Source organism: Dendrobium catenatum, unplaced genomic scaffold, assembly GCF_001605985.2.
Source record: "Dendrobium catenatum unplaced genomic scaffold, ASM160598v2 fragScaff_scaffold_1021, whole genome shotgun sequence".
NCBI lineage: Eukaryota > Viridiplantae > Streptophyta > Magnoliopsida > Asparagales > Orchidaceae > Dendrobium > Dendrobium catenatum.
In genome coordinates, this window is record NW_021319483.1 from 4,793,889 (window position 1) to 4,816,002 (window position 22,114).

Here is a 22,114-nt window from a genome sequence, read left to right on the forward strand (position 1 = left end):
AAAGAGAAAGAAATAAAAAAAAAAGAAGTGTTGCCTCAATTTTTGTACCCTACACCAGCCGGTCGTCAAGGTATAACCCTTTCTAAACTCTAAAACTCAGAGAACATGCCTTTGATGCTTGCAACACGACAAAACGATCACATATACACGTTTTTCTTAGCGTGGTGCGACGAAGTTCATCACGGTGCTCTCGACGAATCGGGTGATCACTTAAAATCTTTTCTCCAGCGTTCACATCGCACCTAAAAACCACCTATACACGCTTTTCTTAGCGTGGTGGGATGGGAACCCGGTGCTATGCATACGGCAAAGTGAAGATACACATAAGTATCCGCTTGCGTAGAAATAACAACCTATTCAAATAGATGATGTAGAAGACCTATACACGCTTTTCATAGTGTGGTGGTGGACGAAAAAAATATATCTGCGGTGTTCGAGGACACTTACCATACACGCTTTTCTTCGCATGGTGGGAAGGCCTAGTTTCCCATAGTTTCTCCTAAACAGGGGAAACGTCGGGAGGTTGCCGAAAATTTTAACGAATTGAGGACTTAGATTTGGACTTGGACTTGTATTTGAACACAAAATGATTAAAAAAAAATACTTGAATTTAATTGAAAAGGACCCAAATCACATGAACTTGAATTTAAAAATTACTTGAATATTTGGATGGACCATAGGGAACTCGTACAGAGGACTTTGACATTAAATTTGAACTCAAATTCACAATGAATTCAAATGAACTAAATTCAAACTTGAACAAGATGCTTTAAGACCTTGTAATTCAATATGATAACAAGGACTTGTGAACTTAGACTCAAATGAACAATTTTTAGAAAATCAAACTCAGGATCGCATTGGAAATATAAAGGGCTTACCAATAATCTTGATTGTCCAAACAAACATCAATGAACAGAACGTGGACTTGAACTTGATCTGGGATGCAAGGAGTTTTGCTTGAATGCAAATAACAATATTTAAACTTGAACTAAATGGCATCATGTGGGACTTGAACTCAAACAAACGACAGAAGACTTGAATTAAATCCAACCAAGAAGAATTTGATTTAGATCCAAAGTGAACTTCATTCAAACTATAGAAAACATGCCACAAGCCACTAAATGGTGAATTGGATCTCAAAATGATAAATGCAATCATAATTTAGAAAATAGTGAATTCTTAATCAAATGCAAATGAATGAGTTTTAGAATTACTTTTGAATAAAAGACTTCAAACATAACTTGCTTACAAACACTACTCACTCACAAGCAAGTGCATCGATTTCTTGTGGAATATTTAAAAGCCAAAGCTTAATAAATGAAGCAAAATATCAAATGACATGTAAAGAATGCAGCATGTTTATGAATAATGAGCTGCTACATGATATGTTTATTAGCAGTGTATGAAGGTGGTGGTTGACAAAGAGCGAGTATGAAATCAGAAACTTGTCATCATACTATCCACCACCCTTCTAACATATGCAAGAGGATTGTGAGGGATGCAATGGCAGAAGTAGATACAGGAGATGCAACAAATGTAATAACTTCTCAACTACATCAATTTGTAGACACCGCAAAGAGGAAATTTTTGGCGAATGCGCTAATTCATCAAAGAAATATTAAGTTGAGATTGAAATGTGACACTCCTATAGTCAAAGAAATTTGGTGTAGTTGAGCACATCGATCCCTTGTAAAGCAACTAGGAGAGACTTGTTAGTGTTTAGGAACAATAGTGAAATACATACAAATGAATACAGTGGCTTGCTAATGTACAAATGGACTCAAGAGTCATATAGTGAATACTATGACGCTCCTACTATAAACAATGTCTTGTGTCAAGCAAATGTATTAACGTCCCATAAACTGTCGTAGGAGACTCATCACATATAAGGAAGGTCATTAGATGTGGGAGAAGTCTCTTTCATATAGAAATTCGGTCAAAGGTAACGATGAACGATATGTAGTGGATGTTAAACCATATAATAATTAACAGTCACTTAATATCAGTCAAAAACATTGATTCCCTATAATTAGAAGGATTTGATACATAGCAAAAAAGATAAATCATTAATACAAGAATGAGGATTCTAATTCCTAAGAATAGGGTATCAGTAAAGACACAGTCATCCAAGGTTGAAATGATTTATTCTTTATTTAAGCCAACCATAAAAAATTATGATGATAGCATGATGAGGGAGTTGCTTATTGATTTCCATACAAGTCATGGGAATAAAAAGCTATATCAAATCATTATGGAATGAGTGAATCTCAGTTCAACCAATTTCTGAACATTGAGTTAGATAAGATTATTGAGGCTTGCAAGCTTCTTGATGAAAGATGGTCTTCCACCCGACACACCATCCACGGGCAAGTACAGAAGGATTATAAAAAACACAGGTTCCTGTAAGCTATTATGGGAGACTCGTAGTACATCTGTCAAATATCCAAAAAATACTCCTGCATATGCACTGTAGTTTGTATACACATAGGTACACCATGAGTAGATACAATTACACACCCACATGAGCCTCGACGAGCTTGTTATGGGTATACACATGGCATTTAGGGATGTTCTGTGGATCAACAAATGAATATAGTTCGAGCCTGATCCTTCTATATATATGGATAAGAGTTGACATGGTTCAAACTACCAAACAAATATATAGTCACAGTGTCGACCGAAAAATTTATTTTAATACATTCATATAAGGCCTTCAAGGCCTATGAACATAAAAATTCATCAATAATTACATAAAGCCTACAAAACCTGATTCTCTGTTAATAGCCCGACAGAGTCGATAGAGTTCAATCAAGAAATGAAAATTGCCCTATAACACCCTGATGATGGCCGTGTTGAATATTTATCTGAATCGGAGGGGTTCACAAACACTTTCTAATACCTTTTAAGCTCTACCCAAATGCCCATAAAAATCTAATAGTCCAAAAAATCCAAAGATATTTAAAATTTAAATAAACCCATCAATACTTTAAGTAAAATTCATCCACCATCTGCAACAGTTTGTTAGGGGTGGACAAATAAAAAACTATTTTAACTCATTAAGATCTAATGCCTATTCAAAAATATCACTTCGACCCATTCTCAAATAATCTCCTGCCAATAAGGATGTGGTACTTGTACTCTGGCCGGTGGTTTTGCTGCCAAATGGCACCGCAGGATAAACAGTTATGACCTGGGGACCTCTTAACTGAGTGGTTCTGTTGTCAAATGGCACCACGAAATACTGGTTAAGGTCATAGCTAATGCATTTTTTAGTGGAATCAAATCCTTGAGATATGAATTAATAGGATATAATCGATAGGGCACAAAGCCCTCTGTTAGCTAATATGTATTCAAATTTGTCCCTGGAGATAAATATTCACCACAGGTCTATAAGGTACCCTTGGACGACACAACCCATGACTACCGACAAGGATCTTTTTGTCAGGTTGGGTCAACTACATCCTTTGACTAAGTAGACCAGGGACCATGATGGCCCAGGACGAAGGAACCATGGGATCTTGATCGGGTCCATCATTCATTCCCCTACCATTCGCTTTAAGTGCAAGATGGTAAAATTTCTAATTTTAAATATCAACCCATTCAAATACCCAAACCCATGTTATTACAATATGCCTGATACTATATTTTCATGGATTTAATGTATCTAATTGATGATTAGTCTTAGTTAAAAGTTCTCTCTCATTATCAGGAGGGGTAATTAACTATAGGGGCTTGCACATATAGGAAACCAGAACTCATATCATGAAGTTCTAGCAAAATGAGGGTGAAATCTTTGTGTAATTTCTTATCTACAAACCCATCTACCTTCCAAAATTTACACCGGAACTTAATTTCGTTAAAACTTTCCCGAAAGGTAAATCAAAGCGGGCGGAGGCTGGGGCCAAATTATCAGAGTCGACAGATTTCTAGCAACTATGCCTGGGACTGGTTTCTCTTTCCATCTTTAGCTTATCGTCTCAGTGCTATAGTAGCAGCTACATCAATCCGTATTTAAAATTTTGAATCTTTTAAAATGATCATTTAATGAATCAAAGCTTTGAATATTCTAAAATGACCATTCAACAAATTCATATAGCATTCATCAGAGTTTTTAAATTTTTTTTAATTGCTTTCTTTTGCTGATAATTTTTAGTTATTTATATTTTTATGTTCTGTGCAAATCTATGCGTTTTAAAAGAGTGGGTTGATGTATCATATGATGATCACTAACCCTTACATTTCATTTGTGCAGATGGATCTATAGAACACTGCATTTACTGTACAACTAATACGCGACACTAGCATCCAACTAACGAATGTTGTGATAACTACTAGCAACATCAGGGCTACCATCCAGTTCGGTAGTCTTGACTTCCCTACGGTTGTTGCAAGAACCGTCATCATCCCTTTGACCGACATGAATATTAAAAGACCTACGAGGAGACTCTGTTGCAAATCTATTTTCATGACTTATGTTTTGATGATTGACAAATACTATTGATTCTCTTGGACTGCTTGTTACTTCTAACTTTTCAGGAATTGAAGATCGGACGAACAAACAAAGCCAGTTCAAGATTGCATAGGTTTAAAGTTGAGTTAGTCTGTACTTTATTTTTTCTCTTCTTGAGTCTATTTGTAATATTCAAAGAGACTGATGCTAAGTAACCCTACACACACACACTTGAGAGACTTAGAATTTCTGTTTTTACTCATATCAGCCATGACAATATTTACATCGCCCTGAACGATCGGGCTTAAAACAGAAATCTAAACAAGGATTCTTAATTAAGGAAGCCATCATTAACAGATCGTCCTGGACGATACGTGTATCGGCCAGGACGATAAGCTCAAAACAGAAAGAAGTTGCCGCCATAGACAATTAAGGTATACTGTATTTTTTAATAATCGGCCAGGACGATCATTGATTGGCCTAGACGATATTCACAAATTATGCCTTAATTATTCAGGAAATCAAGGGAGTAATTAAGGATGATTGATACGATCATATCGTCCTGGACGATCGCAGGATCGGCCAGGACGATCTATTCAAAAACCTTGGTTACTTCAGGACGATAAATATCGGCCATCTCGAATTCAGGGCGATGCTCTGGATGATTTTCCTCTGATTTGAACTGATCGGCCTGGATGATCGTGAGATCAGCCTGGACGATCAAGCCAATTTTAAATCGTCCAGTTTGCATTCAGGGCGATGCTCTGTCCGATCTTCTGAGATTTGTACTGATCGGCCATGCCGATGTCCATATCGGCCTAAACGATATTATTGACAACTTGCAATTAATAGCTCCTTTGAAGCTCTTCTATTTAAGAGCTCTTGTTTAATATTTTGAACAACCTTTTTGCTGCTGCCTTGACCTAAGAAGGCCTTGAGGAGAGAAAGAGAGAGAAGGAGAGAGAGAGGATCTTGTGAGGGGGAGCTTGAGAGGGGATTCACAAGGGTTGCTTCAAGGATCGCTCTGCTTCTTCTTCGTCTAGAGTTTGTTGTCCGTGGAAGGGTCGGTAGAGGTAAGGAGTCAGCATCTGCTTGTGATTCTCTGCCAGCTTCAAGTGGAAGTAAAAGGAGATAGGTTCTCTGCCTCGCCGGGGTGGCAAAAAGAGGTTCTTTGTGAGGGCTTCTCCGCCTAGCAGTGGGGGCTAAAGGAGAGTCACATTTGTAGTGCAATACTTGGAGGGTGCCTCCAAGAAGTGGACGTAGGTCAAGTTGACCGAACCACTATAAATCTCTGTGTTATTATTTTCTTGCTTCTGCACTTTTAATTTTCGCATTTATTTTTCTCGTGGTGTGATTTTGGTTTATGTGATTTTTGTTTTTTATGAAAAGAAATTTTTAAAATACCATTTCACCCCCCCTCTTGGTTAGCTTGTGACTAAGTTCATAGGGCTTAACATCCCTAACGAACTTTCAAGAGAGTGTGATTGTAATTAAGTAACTTAGTACACACATATCGAGGGAGAGCTTTAAAATTTATAATTTTAATATACTCATCATATAGGATGAACCATGGTCATACAGGACGATCAGGTCTATTATACTTCTTGATGAGCAACAGAATGAAGAGAGGGTGTGAATGAATTTTTCTAAGTCTTATTCATCCAGACAAATTATCCTGTTCATCCTTGGATGATTTACTCTGGAATCTCACTTTAAATTATTCATCCAGATGAATTATCCTATTCATCCCAAGATAATATCCTCTCGAATCTCACTTTGAATTATTCGTCCAAATGAATTATCATGTTCATCCCAGGATGATATCCTCTAGAATCTCACTTTGAACTATTCGTCCAGACGAATTATCTTATTCATCCCAGGATGATGTCCTCTAGAATCTCACTTTGAACTATTCGTCCACACAAATTTACTTCTTCGTCCTAGGATGATGTCCTCTATTCTTTGAACTTGTGATCCATCCTGCATTTTCGTCCCTACAAACCTTGGGAATAATAATTTGTATCGGACGAACAATAATAGTATGGGACGATGATCGGGTATGAAGGCAGTTCATCCCAATGCACATTAAGGTCATACAAAACAATTTTTACACTATTCGTACATACAAAATTGGATTATACGGGATGATCATGGACACACATAATTGAAATTTTACAATTTTTAGATGATTTTTTGTGTCTTTCTTATAAAAGGGTCACTTAAAATTGTCAACCAATCTTTTTGTCTATTAGTCTTCGTGCATATTGAAGGGAGATTGAAGGAGAGAGTGAGAGAGAGTATTTGAAGGAGAGTTCTTATTACTGGAGCGTAAAGGGTTCACTTTATTATTCAAAGGTAAAGATCTCTGTTTGTGAATTATGATTACTTCACTTTTTCTCTTATCCTTCTAGATTTCTCATGAGAAGATCTTTCAAGGAAATCTGATTCTCTATCGACACTCGAGGAGTGTGAAAAATGAAGGGTTATCTACCTACACTTGGAGAGTGTGAAAGGATGAAGGTTCTCTGCCTATACTTGGAGAGTGTGAACAGCCTATGGTTCTCTGCCAACACTTGGCTGGTATAAAAGGATGACAGTTCTCTACCAACACTTGGAGGGTGCAAAAGGATAACGATTCTCTGCCGCACCAGGTAGTGGTGGAAGAGAGTTATTGTGAAGGCTTCTCCACCTTACTGTGAGGAAAAAAGGAGAGACACTTGTGGTAATAGTGCAATACCTGAAGTGGGAGACTTTAGGGAGTGGATATAGGTCGTGTTTGACCGAACCACTATAAATCTTGTGTCTTTTATTTTCCTTTACTTTTTTACTTTACAATTTTTTTTATCTGTGGTTGAAAAATTATTTTTAAAATTTCACTAAAAATTTAATCAGTTTAAAAGAGGAAGAATATTTTAAATTATCAATTCACCCCCCCCCCCCCCCCCCCCCCCCCCCCCTCTTGGTTAGCCTTTTGGGACATAAGCTTAGGTCTAAAAACCAAATTCATAATTATCAACTTTCAACAAGTGGTATCAAAGCTTAGTTTCAAAATTAAAAGTTTAGATTATTTTTTTATTAACGACCATGGTTATATTTAGAAACAAAAATACACCTGAAGGATAATCGATCATAAGACCTCCTTTATTTGATAATATCCTTTTTAAGTTTTGGAAAACATACATGTATATATTTTTACAGTCACTTGATTATCGCATTTAAATTTTAGTACAAGAAGGGTATACAATACAAACAAGCCTAGTATATGGCATTAGAGTAGAAACACCCTTTGCGGATGGGATAGTAGAAGAACGTGACTTAGCATAACTAAATGCTAAATATTTAAATAGTTTCTTTTGTGCACTTAGGTCAGAAGATTACATGCGGGTTTTCACTTGCAAGAGTAGAAAGTACATATGGGATAGATTTTGTATAACATATGAAGGGACTAATGAAGTTAAACAATCCAGAATTAATATCTTGTTGCATGACTATGAATTATTTTGCTTAAAACCTAATGAATCTATTTCTGACATGTACACAAAATTCACACAAATAGTCACCTCTTTACATGCATTCGGTAGGGAACTAACGAATGTTAAAATGGTTAATAAGATACTTCGTTGTTTACCTACTACAAATGATGCTAAAATAAATGTGATTATAGAGTCTAAAGATTTAAATGTTTACTCTATTGACAATCTTCTCGTCACTAATTGCTTATAATGAGTGAGTCAAAGAAAGATTGATGCAAGTGAACCACGAAGGGAGAATAACATAGTACTGAAAGTAGAGGAGTTAGAGAGTGATCTATCACAACCTGAGGATGAAGATGACATTACACTAATGACTAGACAATTTAGAAGCTTTCTGAAGAGGAAGCAAAAGAGATACAAGTAATGGAATCGAGGTAAGTTCAATAGGAATGTTAAGGTTTCAAATGATGTTATTTGCTATGAGTGCAAGAAATTTGGACACATTAAATCATAATGCCTAAATCTTAAAGCCACTCATAGCAAGAAGAAGGTATCGGAGAAACCAATAGTGAATAAGGGAAAAAAGAAATTACAAAAAGCTTTCTAGGCAGACTCATCTTCAGACTCATCAGAAATTGAAAAGGAAGAAGAAGTCACCAATCTATGTCTGATTGCTGAAAATCTTGATTAGTCAGATAGAGAAGAGGTATGTGACTTGACTTACAATGAACTTTTAGAATTTTCTGAACGCATACATGTTGCATATAGGAAGTTAAAGAAAAGGTATGCTATTCTGAACTTAGAGTTACATAAACTGCAAATTGAACAAGAGATCCTTAGGAAAGATTATGCTTTAATTGATAAAAACTACATGAAATTACTTGATGAGTTTGAGGATTTGAATAAGAACCTTGAAAATTTAAATTATCCTGTTCACAACTTGAAAAATAATTTAAAGATTTTAAGGATGAATCTGAGAGCAAAATTTATCAGATAAATTATATAAATCATATATTTGAAGATATGAATTCATTTTATAAACTAAAGATAAAAGCTCTCGAGGATAATAGGATACCCCCAAGACATGAAGATTTCACTAATCCTATTTTGTATCCTAAATTTATGTAATCCTTGAATAGATAAAAAAACTATAGAAGATTAAGAAACCCATTTACTGGAGTCAAATGCTTTAATTATGAATTGTTTTGACATATAGCACACACGTGTACATTGGATAAGAAAACTCATTTGGTGTAGAGATCTAAGATGCATAAACCTAGACATAACATACATGCATCTGTTTATAATTTACAAAAAGGTGAACCCCAACTTGTTCGGGTTCCCAGGTCTAATATTTGATATTTTTGTAGGATCGCTCTCACATAAGGCCTCGTGAGAGCCTATGGTACCTAGATAGTGGTTGCTCAAAGTATATGAATGGAGATACTACATAATTCATATCTTTGGAATCCATGAGTGGAGGCAGGATTACACTTAGAGATAACACCATAAGGAAGGTGGTAGGGTCAGGTATAATTGGGAACTTGAAAAACTTTTTTATAGAAAATGTTTTGTTAGTAGAAGGCTTAAATCATAATCTTCTGAGTATCAGTCAACTATGTGATAAAGGTTATTGTGTAAAATTTTTTCCTACTAGTTGCATATTAATCCTGAATGGTACTGATGTTTTGAATTGTATTAGGGTAAATAATGTGTATATGCTAGAATTGAATTGCATCAAAACTCCTACTGCTTTTTATTTAAAAATTATTTCTAATTAGTCATGGCTTTGGCATAGGAGACTTTGTCATTCTAGCATGAAAAATCTTAGGAGGATTACCCAAAAGAACTTAGTGAGAGGTATACCAAAACTAGATTTTACTAAGGATCACCTTTGTGATGCATGTCAATTAGGAAAACATGTGAGGTCGTCTTTTCAGTCCAATAAGGATCTTAGAACTAGTAAACCATTGGAGATATTACATATAGATTTTTTTGGACTAGTTGAAACTATAAGTCTAGGAGGGAAGGTATACGTATTTGTAATTGTGGATGATTTTTTGATATTCACATGGGTTAGATTTCTATATCTTAAGAGTGAATCATTTGAAGAATTTAGAAATTTTTTAACTTGTATTCAAAGGAAACTAGGATGCGAGATTTTGATATTTCAAAGTGATCATGGAGGAGAATTTAAAAATGAAAAATTTGAGGAATTTTGTAAGGAGAAAGAGATTGATCATAATTTTTCTACACCTAGAACCCCTCAGCAGAATGAGGTAGTCAAAAGGAAAAAAAAAACATTAATTGAAACCACTCGAGCCATGTTGGCAGAATATTCACTCCCTAAATATTTTTGGGCTGAGGTGGTTAGCACATCATGTTATGTTCTGAATATGGTGAATGTTAGATCAAACTAAATAAAATACTCTATGAGTTACTAAAGGAAAGAACGCCTAATTTGTCACATTTGCATGTCTTTGGATGTAAAGTGTTCATACATAACAATAGAAAATCTTCCTTAGGAAAATTTGATCCAAAATCAGATGAAGGAAGTTTAATAGGATACTCAAGTGTTGGAAATTCTTATAGAGTATTCAATAAAAGAACTTTTGTAATTGAAGAGATCCCACATGTTGTATTTGATTAATCTAGAAGTTTAAAAGAGCCGATAGTTGAAGAGGATGAGATAGTAATTGACTCCCAAAAGATTGAGAAAATAAATATGGAAAGAAAATTTAGAAAAAGAAAACCCAATGCCTAGAGATTTAAGATTTCTAAAGACCACCCAAAGGAATTGATTGTAGGGGAACCTAGTGAGGGTGTTAGGATCAGGCATGGACTGAACAAAGAAGTCAATCATTCAGCATTTATTTCAATGATAGAACCAAAAAGTATTGATCAAGTACTTTCAGATGAATTTTGGATATTAGCTATGCAAGAATAATTAAATCAATTTATAAGAAATAAAGTTTGGGAATTAACTACAAGGCCAAAAGATTAAAGTGTAGCTGGAACTAAGTGGGTATTCAAGAACAAAATAAATGACTCATGAGTAGTTATTAGAAATAAGGCTAGATTAGTGGCTAATGGGTATAATCAGATTGAAGGGGTTGATTTTGAGGAGACTTTTTCCCCTGTAACTAGACTTGAAGCAATTAGGAATTTGTTAGCCTTTGTCTATTTTAGAGGATTTATATTGTCTCAAATGGATGTTAAAAGTGCCTTTTTAAATGGGATAATTTTAGAGGATGTTTATGTGGAATAATCTCCAGGCTTTGAGAATTCTAAACACCTAAATTATATTTTTATTGATCCCTATAAATCAAACCACGTGAGAAAGGACCCAAACTGGTGAATAAAGTAATATGCACCGTGGCGCCGTATGTCACTTGAAGGGTCAAACAACTCCTGGTTGTTAAACAGATTGCATCGTTATGATCAGGACACTTAATTCTATTGGGTTGAGGCCCCTCGCAATCGAATCGGATGAGACCGGTCAAAAGGGATGACCGACACCCAAAATTAAAGCGCAAGGCTAATCCAACAATGTCAGATCGACAAACGGACTTCACCGTTGCGTCTAGAATAATGTCAACCTCTAAAAACTACTTTTTTTGTTTATTGAATTTGAAGCACCCATATTGGTGGCACATATCTCAAGGAAATCCCAATATAATGCAAGGATGTGCATATTATGGAAATTCTCCTCTACGGAGATGACGTGATGGCCGATTGCTAAATGGATGGTGCTGTTGCGTCCGGAACGTCGTCAACATTAAGAATCTATATTTTATTTGATCAAATTGAATCATTTGAGATGGTGTTGCAAATTTTGAAGATGCGATCCAAATACGATGCGAAGGCACATTTTATAAAGGAAATTAGCCTCGACGGTGCTGAAATGATGTTCGATCATGAAACAGACTGCGCCGTTGCAACCAGGACATCAGCAATATCTTAAATGCACTATTAATTTATTTAATTTCAATATTCAATGAAATTGACACGAGTTTCAAGGGAATTTCACATATTTCGAGGAAATTGCACTCGAATCGAGATGTTATCGAAAAAAATTATTGCTGTGTTATTATTGTGACTTAATTTTAATGTTAATAATACTTTTTTATTATTAAATATTATTATTAATATGATAAGAAAATGAAAGTCAAATGAAATAACTAATCTCATTTAAACCAAATACCTCGTTGAGTGAAAACCTCTGTGCAAGTCTCTGTCTGAATCCTCGAAATCCCACTGCTTTAGGTTCTCTCGTCAGCTCTGTGATATGACTTTACCTCAATCGAGCTCATCTTTTTTTTCATTAAAAATGTGAGAAGATAAAGCCTTATGGGGCTTTTTATTTTTACTGGCTCCACACGAACAAAGCCTTCTCTGATTTCTCCTTCCCATCTCAGAACTTCCAATCTGCTTCCAAGAGCCAGGGAGCTATCCTCAAATCCTGGCCGAATAGCCCCTATTCAAATCTTCCTTCTCCAACTCCTGCAACAAAAAAAAAAGAATAAGGTGAAATCTTCCCACCTGTCTTCACTCTCGCCGATCTCCACCTCACACGTACCCATTCCCCTACTTTGATCTACAGCCCTATCAAGCACCACTAAACTACAATTCCACGGGACAACCAAGCTCATGCTCTATCCTGCCTCCCTTCTTCTTCACACGTTAAACTCACTTCAACAACTGAGCTGAGCTATTCGGCCCCTACTCGACCAGTTCATCTCTCGTGATCTCTTGACTTCCCTTTTCAGAGCTGCAGCAGAACCCACATTAACTCCCTTAACTTTGGATGATATGGTGGTTATCAATGCATTGCGGAGCTGAAAGAATTTCTCGTAGCTGCTCGTGGTGATGAGAACGTTAAAACAAAGCTGAAAGTACTGTTGGAGTAGCAGATGATGGGCCAGCAGAAGAACTACGAGACGCATTCTACTTCAAGTTTTATTTGATGATCGCCATGGATTTCCAATTACAACATTTATTAGCACACCTGGTGCATTTGCTGATCTTAAGTCTGAAGAACTTGGTCGAGGAGAAGCAATAGTCTACAACCTGAGGGCTACTTTTGGCTTGAAGGTCCCAATAGTCACAATTGTTATTGACGAAGGGGGAATATGGCTGAGCTCTTGCAGTAGGTTTTACAAATAAGTTGTTCATGTTAGAAAATGTTGTCTTTATGTTGCCAGATCTAATGGTGGAATACATTGGGAAGCTTCTTGAAATACCATTATCAAAGGTACTTTTTGGAGACCAGCCCTTGAAGAATCATTCTATTCCAAAAATCTATGGTTATCACTCAGTACAAGCAGGATCAGCTAGCACTTGTGTTGGAGGCTTGTGGAAGGATGCATGCACATTTGACAGCCACTATAGTTTCAAGCAATTCAATATTCTTACATATTCATGTTATTCTTGGATATTCTTGTATTTATATGTATTAAAGAAGAAAAAGAAAGAAGGAGACCAAAAAAAAAGAAAAACAAAAAAATGTGCTACCTAAATTTGTGTGCCCTCTTACCTCGACATACGTGTTGGGCCGGCAACCCACCTATGCACGCCTTTGTTTAGCATGGTAGGAGGGAACCCGGTGCGACACCTACGATGAGGTAGGCAAGTGAACCCTCGATCCACGTGCCAACTCTGACAACCCCTCGAACGTACGAATTTTTCTAAACTTAGATTCTCGCTCTCAACGTTCGTGGCGGACTAGAAAATCGCCCATGCACACTTTTGTTGCTCGTGGTGGGATGGGACCCCGGTGCGGCACCTACAGCTAAGTGGGTTCACTCATAAGTACCCCCGAGCGGGGGGAAAGCAAAACTCTTTTTTTTTTTCATTTTTAAATCCCCATGCACGCCTTTGTTGGCGTGGTAGATGAAAAAAAATTCACCGCCGCGGTGTCTCACAAACACCAACCGTGCACATCTTTGTTGACTTGGCGGGTAGGCGACCTCTTGGTTTTTTCCCTAAATGGAAGAGACGCCTGGAGGCTGCCAAATTTTCATTTGAAATAAGACAAGGACTTAAAAAAAATGAACATGAGTTTGACTTGAACTTGCAAGGTGGACAAGAACTTGAACTTGAACTCAGACTCAAATTTGAACAAATATTGGACATTATTTGGACAGCAGGGGACTTCATTTTGGACTGCATGAAACATATTCCAAACTTAAATGATTAATAAGATGCTTAAAACCGAATAAATGATCTCAAGCTTAAACTCAAACACTAATTTTTGGATAACAAAGAAATCATCTTGGACTCAAATGGATTTTAATCAAATGACTTTGAACATGTGATGAATTTGAACATGAAGCAAGGCTCCAATGTTTTAAACTTGGACTTGAGTTTGAATATTGACATTAAATGAGCAAAATGAGAATATTGAACTCAAAACTTGAATTCAAATGAGAATTGAATAAATGATTTTGAATCCAATTTGGATTAAAGCTTAATGTTTAAAGTAAAACTTGGACATGTGATGAAATGATTAAAGCTTAATGTTTAAATTATCTTGGACTCAATTGAATTTTAATCAAATGACTTTGAACATGTGATGAATTTGAACATGAAGCAAGGGTCCAATGTTTTAAACTTGGACTTGAGTTTGAATATTGACATTAAATGAGCAAAATGAGAATATTGAACTCAAAACTTGAATTCAAATGAGAATTGAATAAATGATTTTGAATCCAATTTGGATTAAAGCTTAATGTTTAAAGTAAAAATCATGAAATATATATGAATGATAAAATTAAAGATTCATGTATAAATTGATCATATGCTTTAACATGCAATTTTTTGACATTGAAAAATTGCAATCATCATCTCAATTGTAATGGAGATGTTGGTGAGTATACAAAAAGAAAAATTGTAAGAAGGTACAGCTTGGTTGCAAAGCCATCAATATGAGAGCTTTGGAGCTTGATAGTTTGTTTGTAATATAAGGCATAACTCACTCCTAAATATAAATTGATTGAATAAGAATGAGGAATACTATGAATAAAAGCAATGTACCTCTATCATGCTCTTAAGTAATTAAAGGTGAATTGAAGATGATTGGTGCCGAGCAATCGACCCAAGATGCATAGTGAAATTATCATCCAAACAATGAAGGCCCTTTCAAACTATAAGTTATGTTCAAGGGTAATGAAGGTTGTGTGATCTCTAGCATCATTCACTCACAAATTTTAGTGAAGGGTCATGCAAATTATTTGGCTTGAATAATCCACAAAAGCATGAATGATTGTGACAATTCATACACAAGCTTATGCTAAGGACTTGTGGGATTCGTGTAATTTTCTTGAAGTGATTTCATCCAAATGAACTTCATGCAAGCAATACAACTCAAGTGAAGGGGATGAATGTCACAACACCTTTACAATCAATTATTGTCCAATGTTGAGAAAATACGTTGATCTGTTATAATTAAAGATTGATGATACTACATTAAGTGCTAGCACCTACAAACTATGTAACAAGAGCCAATAGATGTTGTAATGCTCTTGTAGTCAACCATCATTCAACATCAAGCAAATATATTGGACCTCTACAAGCAAGAATGTAAGATCTGCAATACATACAAGCTCTCCACAAAGACTGATGTAAGTGCCATAATGCTACTTATGGATAGATGCAGAAAGACTTCAGTGAATGCAATATCCTATAATCAATTTCAGCATATAAATGAATACATCTACCTACCTACTTATAATAGTGGCAGATGTACTACATGAGTCAAATACCACAGCAAAGTGCATGAAAAATGCGACAGATACAAACTTCCATGAGCTTCTGCTAGAGCCCCACTATGAATATTACATATAATCTATGAACAACCGCCACAGGATCTGTAACACTTATACAAGCAAACTAAAGGCATCTATAATCTACAATGCCTCGCCATCGGATCCACAATATACATGCAAGAAGACATAAGGCATTTACAAACATTTCAAAATACTCCTGCACATGCACCGTAGTTTGTATACATATAGGTACACTAAAAGGGGGAATAAAATCAAGCACCCGCAAGGGCCCCGACAAGCATGTTATTGGTACACATGTGACATATATGGATGCTGCGCGGGTTATTAAATTTAAACCTGATCCTCCTAAGCAGGTAAAAAGGAGTAGACAAGGTATAATTATAAAATGCCTCCAAACACCCGCGTGGGCTCCGACGAGCGTGTTATTGATACACACATGACGTCTAGGGATGTTGCGCGGGTTATTAAATTTGAACCTGATCCTCCTACTTAGGTAAAGAGGAGTAGACAAGGTATAATTTTAAAATGCCGCCAAACACCAGCATGGGCCCCAGCAAGCATGTTATTGGTACACACGTGACGTCTAGGGATGCTGCACGGGTTAATAAATTTGAACCCGATCCTCCTAAGTAATAAGAGTTGACAATGTTCAACAAACAAGTATAAAATGCCCCCAAACACCCACATGGGCCCCAATGAGCGTGTTATTGGTACACATATGACGTCTAGGGATGCTACGCGGGTCAGTACGTGAATTCAAGTTCGAACCCGATCCTTCTATATAGATCAATAGGAGTTGACAAGATTTGAACCATTAAATAAATATAAGATTATGATGACTACTGTATTTTTTTAATGCATTCATATTAGGCCTTTAAAGCCTAAAATCAATAGAATTCACTAACAAAGGCATAAACCCTATGAAACCCAATCCTCTATCGACAACTAAATAGAGTCGACAAGGTTCAAGCTATAAATAAAAATGCCCCCAAACAGCCCGATGATGGCCGTGTTGAATGTCTCTCTCAACCGGAGGGGTTCACAAATATTTTTAAATGCCTCCCAAAAGTCTATTCAAAATCCAAAAGTTCATTCTCCACAAAGTCCAAAATCAAAAAATTTCAAAATCATCCCAAAAATCCCAAAATCTAGATATTTAAAATTGAAATAAATCCATCAATAACTTAAAGCAAAAATAATCCACCCTCTGCAATAGTTTGCCAAGGTGGACAAATTAAAATTTACTTTAGCACACAAAGATCTAATGCCTAGTCAAAAATATCACTATGATCCATTCTCAAACAATCTTCTGTCAATAAGGATGTGGTACGTGTCCTCTAATTAGCAGATTTACTGCAAAATAGCACCAAAGGATAAACGATTATGACCTGGGGCCCTTTGAACCGAGTAGTTTTGCCACCAAATGGAACCACGAAAGATGGGTTATGGCTAGAGCCAATACGCTCCTTATTGGCTTTAAATGCTTGAGATATGAATCAATAGGATATGATCGATAGCGCATAGAGCCCTCTGTTAGCTAAGGTGGATTATGTTGCGGATCTATGGCTTATGATTTTGATGATAGCAAACATTCTTTTTCTCTATGTCTGCTTTCTACTAACGTTTCAGGTCCACACTATCAGACTGCAATCTGGAACCAGCTCAAGATTGGGTAGACTAGGCCTGTGTCAGTTTGTAATATTTTTCCTTTCTTGAGTCTATTGTATTTAGTGTGGCATCTGATGATTTGTATCTTGGAAGATTTTCTATTGTGCCCTAAAAGTTTTCTATTTTTGGTAACATCGTCCGGGATGATATTTATATCGTCCCGGACGATCTGACCAAAGTAGAAATCCTAATTAGGGCATCCTCTTTAAAGCAACCGTCTTTTTGCAAAACACATCGTCCTGGATGATTTTGTATCGGCCAGGACGATCCGCTCAATACAGTAAGAATCTGCCGCTAGATCTACTTAGAAAAATCTTATTTTTGGACATCATCCCGGTGGATCGTCCTGGACTATAAAATATCGTCCCGGACGATCCAGAGAAATTTTTCCAAAAATTTTCAAGCAGTTTTGGAAAGCATTTAATGATTATTTCGTCCAGGCCGATCTCAAGATCGTCCGGGACGATTAGACATCGTCCAGCTTCATTTCAGGGCGATATTCAGGACGATTTTCCTCATATTTGTGCTAATCGGCCAGGACAATTTGGCTATCATCCTAGACGATAATGGCGGCAACTTGTATTAATGAGCTCGTTTTGAGAGCCTCTATTTAAGTTATGGCAAGGCACTTTGTAAGTGTCTTTGGCAACCATTGTAGCTTCGTTCTTATGGGGGAAACTAGAAGAGAGAGCTTGAAAGGGAGAGAGGAAAGGGTGGAGTTTGAGAGAGGGAGAAGATCCTATGAGGGGGGACTCAAGGGAGTGTGGAGGGGGTTCCACACGGTTGCTCCGGCGAACTCGCACCTTAGTACCATCGGATTCAAGGCTTGTCTCGAGGTAAGTTCACCAAAGAAGAAGTCTCTTTGGTGTCAAAGGACCCGGCGACTCCGCCGCACCGGGGAAGGTGGAAGTGATTTTGTAAGGGCTTCTCTGCCTAGCCGTGGTGGCTAAAGGAGAGACACTAGTTTAGTGCAATACTTGGGGGGGTACCTCCAAGGAGTGGACGTAGGTCAAGGTTTGACCGAACCACTATAAATCAGATGTGTTCTTTCTTTTTATTGTTTCTGCATTTTAATTTCTGCACTTTGATTGTGGTAATTTGGTTTGTATTTTGGTTTTAAGGTTTTCCAATTCACCTCTCTTTTTAATTAGCTTGGGACTAAGTTCAAGAGGGCCTAACATCCCTAACGAACTTTCAGATTCAAATTTGTCCCCTTAGATAAACATTCCACTAGGTCTATAAGGTACCCTTGGATGAAGAAACCCATGGCTGCTGATAAGGATCCTTCTATCAGGTTGGGTTGACTACCTCCTCTTACTAAGTAGACCAGGGACCATGTTTGCCCGTGACGACGGAACCATAGGATCTTGATCGTGTCCCTCATCTATTCCCCCACCATCCGCTTTAAGTGAGAGATGGTGAAATTTTCTATTTTCAATATCAAACTTTCTCAAATATCCCAACCCAAATCTCATATTTCCAAATTCAAACTGATGCTGCTATTATATGCCAGATAACGTGTATCTCTAAGTATCTGATCAACGACTAGCCTTAATCGAAAGTTCTCTCTCGTTATCGAGAGGGGTAATTAACTATAGGGGGTTACGCCTATAGGAAACCAGAACTCAGATCATAAAGTCCTCATAAAATGAGCGTGAAATCTCTGGGTAGTGTCTTATCTATAAACCCATCTGCCTTATAAAATTTATCATGGAACTTATTCCGTTAAAATTCCCTCTCCGAATAGAAAAGCAATCAGCGCGGGGGGGGGGGGGAGGTCAGGCCGAATTTTTTGAGCCCACAGTTTTAAAATTGAAAAAGCCATTATACAGATTGAAACTAGTACCTAGAGCTTAGTATGAGAGGTTGAACACCTTTCTACTTGAGAGATCTTTTGAAAATGGAAGCGTGGACATAACTCTATTTTGAAGAAATTGGGAGAGGATATACTCATTGTACAAATTTATGTTGATGATATCATCTTTGAATCTAAAAATAAAAAACTTTATGATGATTTTTTTAAAATAATGAGTAGTGAATTTGAGATGAGTCTAATGGGAGATTTGAGCTACTTTCTAGGCTTTAGCATTAAGCAAATTGAGGGTATATTTCTTAGTCAGTCAAAGATATCCTCAAAAAGTATGAAATGAAAAATGCTAAACCTTTTTGTACGCCTATGAGTTTCTCAGTTCAGTTGGATAAGGACCCTAAGGGAAAATTTGTTGATCAAAAGAAATTTAGGGGAATAATTGGATCTTTACTTTACTTGACAGCTAGTTGACCTGATATCATGTTCAATGTTTATTTATGTGAAAGATTTCAATCAGATCCAAAAGAATCACATTTAACAGCAGTGAAAAGGATTTTAAGGTATCTTTTGGGAAATCAGAACTTAAGAATTTGGTATCCTAGGTTTAACTCTTCATTTAAAATAATTGGATATTCAGATTCGAACTTTGTAGGTTGTAGGGTTGATAAAAAGAGTACTTCTGAAACATGTCAATTTATTGGAAATTATTTAGTCTCTTGGTCCAGTAGAAAATAGAATTTCGTAGCCCTATCTACTGTTGAAGCTGAATATATTGCCTTAGGAAGTTATGTGGCACAAGTACTTTGGTTGAAACAACGGTTAATTGATTTAGGATTAACAATATGTACGAACCCAATATCATATGGGATGAAATTGTTTCTATTCGTGCGAATGTTCATTTTTTGAGCAATAATTGAAAGGCTTAGAACTTAAACTTCATTCACTTCAAAAACCTTCTCAATCTTCTAATCTTCTTGATCTTCTCCATGGCTAGTTCAAGCAAAAGAGTTAGGCAAGCAAAGGAACTAATTAGGGGACCTCCCTCTAGAAATTTAGGAGAGAACTTTCTATCCAAAAAAAATGAGGAGTCTTTTCATAGGTTCGTGTCCGCAAAGCACCACAAGTATATGTTCTTTTCTCAATCTTTTAATCTTCAAATTCAAATTAATCTTTTGTCCAATTTTATTGTGTATTGAAATTGGAAATTTACAAAATTTTCATTCATCTACTTTGCAATAATTTTGCTTATCTCATTTTCTAATCTGATTCATGCTCTTGAAACTTTTTTTCTTATCTGTGTTATATATATACTTAAATTATAAAAATTATTCTATTTCTCTAATAATATTTTATTTTAATTGCATAAATAATTCAATCTCTTTCAGGATCAACTATTATAGGCTTCTCACATGATTATTTCATTCAGGAGGAGTTTAGAAGAAACTTATGAATTTAAAATATACACAAATAATAGTCGTTTTTCTATCATCAAAAAGGGGGAGTTTTTTAAGAGAGTTGCTACTTAGCTTTGCATGATTTACATTCTTGCAACTTGTATTTTTTTATTCTTCCAAATATTATTATTTTTATTATTATTTTCTCCTAACACATTTTAGAATGAATTGTTTTTGGTTCTTGTACGTATTAACATTTTAGGAAAATCATTCTCCAGATTGTTGAAGACTTCAAATCAAGATCTGCTTATAATATTTTTGAACTTTGAGTTTGTATTTTTCTTTTACTTGAGTCTGAGAGAGTGTGATTGTAATTAAGTAATTTAGTACACACACCTGGGGAGAGCTTTAAAATTCACAATTTTAATAAACTGATCATACAGGATGAACCATGTTCGTACGAAACGATCAGGTCGGTTATACTCCTCCAAGAGCAATGAAATAAGCAGAGGTGTGAAAGAATTTTTCTAAGTCTCATTCATCCAGACGAATTATCATGTTCGTCCCTGGATGATGTCCTCTGGAATCTCACTTTGAACTATTCATCCAGACGAATTATCTTGTTTGTCCTAGGACGATATCCTCTAGAATCTCACTTTGAACTATTCATCCACACAAATTATCCTGTTCGTCCCAGGACGATGTCATCTGGAATCTCACTTTGAACAATTCATCCAGATGAATTATCCTGCTTGTCCTAGGATGAAGTCCTCAGTAATCTCACTTTGAACTATTCGTCCAAACAAATTATCATGTTCGTCCCAGGACAATGTCCTCTAGAATCTCATTTTAAACTATTCATCCAAACGAATTATCCTGTTTGTTCCAGGATGATGTCCTCTAGAATTTCACTTTGAACTATTTGTCCAGACAAATTTACTTCTTCGTCCTAGGATGATGTCCTCTGTTCTTTAAACTTGTGATCCATCCTGTATTTTCGTCTCAACAAACCTTGGGAATAAAGGTTCGTACCAGATGAACCATAATCGTATGGGGCGATGATTGGCTACGAAGGCAGTTCGTACCAATACACATTGAGGTCATATGCAACTGTTTTTACACAGTTCATATGTACAAAATTAAATTATACGGGATGATCATAAAAGTATAGAATTGAAATCTTATAATTTTCGGACAATTTTTTGTGTCTTTCTTATAAAAGGGTCACTTAATATAGTCAAGAAATCTTTTTTGTCTATTGGTCTTCATGCATACTAAAGGAAGATTGAAGGAGAGAGTGCGGGAGAGTATTTGAAAGAGAGTTCTTACTACTGGAGTGTGAAGGGTTCACTTGATTACTCAAAGGTAAGGATCTCCATTTGTGAATTATGATTACTTCACTCTTTTCTCTTATTCTTCTAGATTTCTCGTTAGAAGATCTTTCAAGGAGATCCGATTCTCTGCTGACACTCGAGGAGTGTGAATAACTAAAGGGTTCTCTGCCTACACTTGGAGAGTGTGAAAGGATGAAG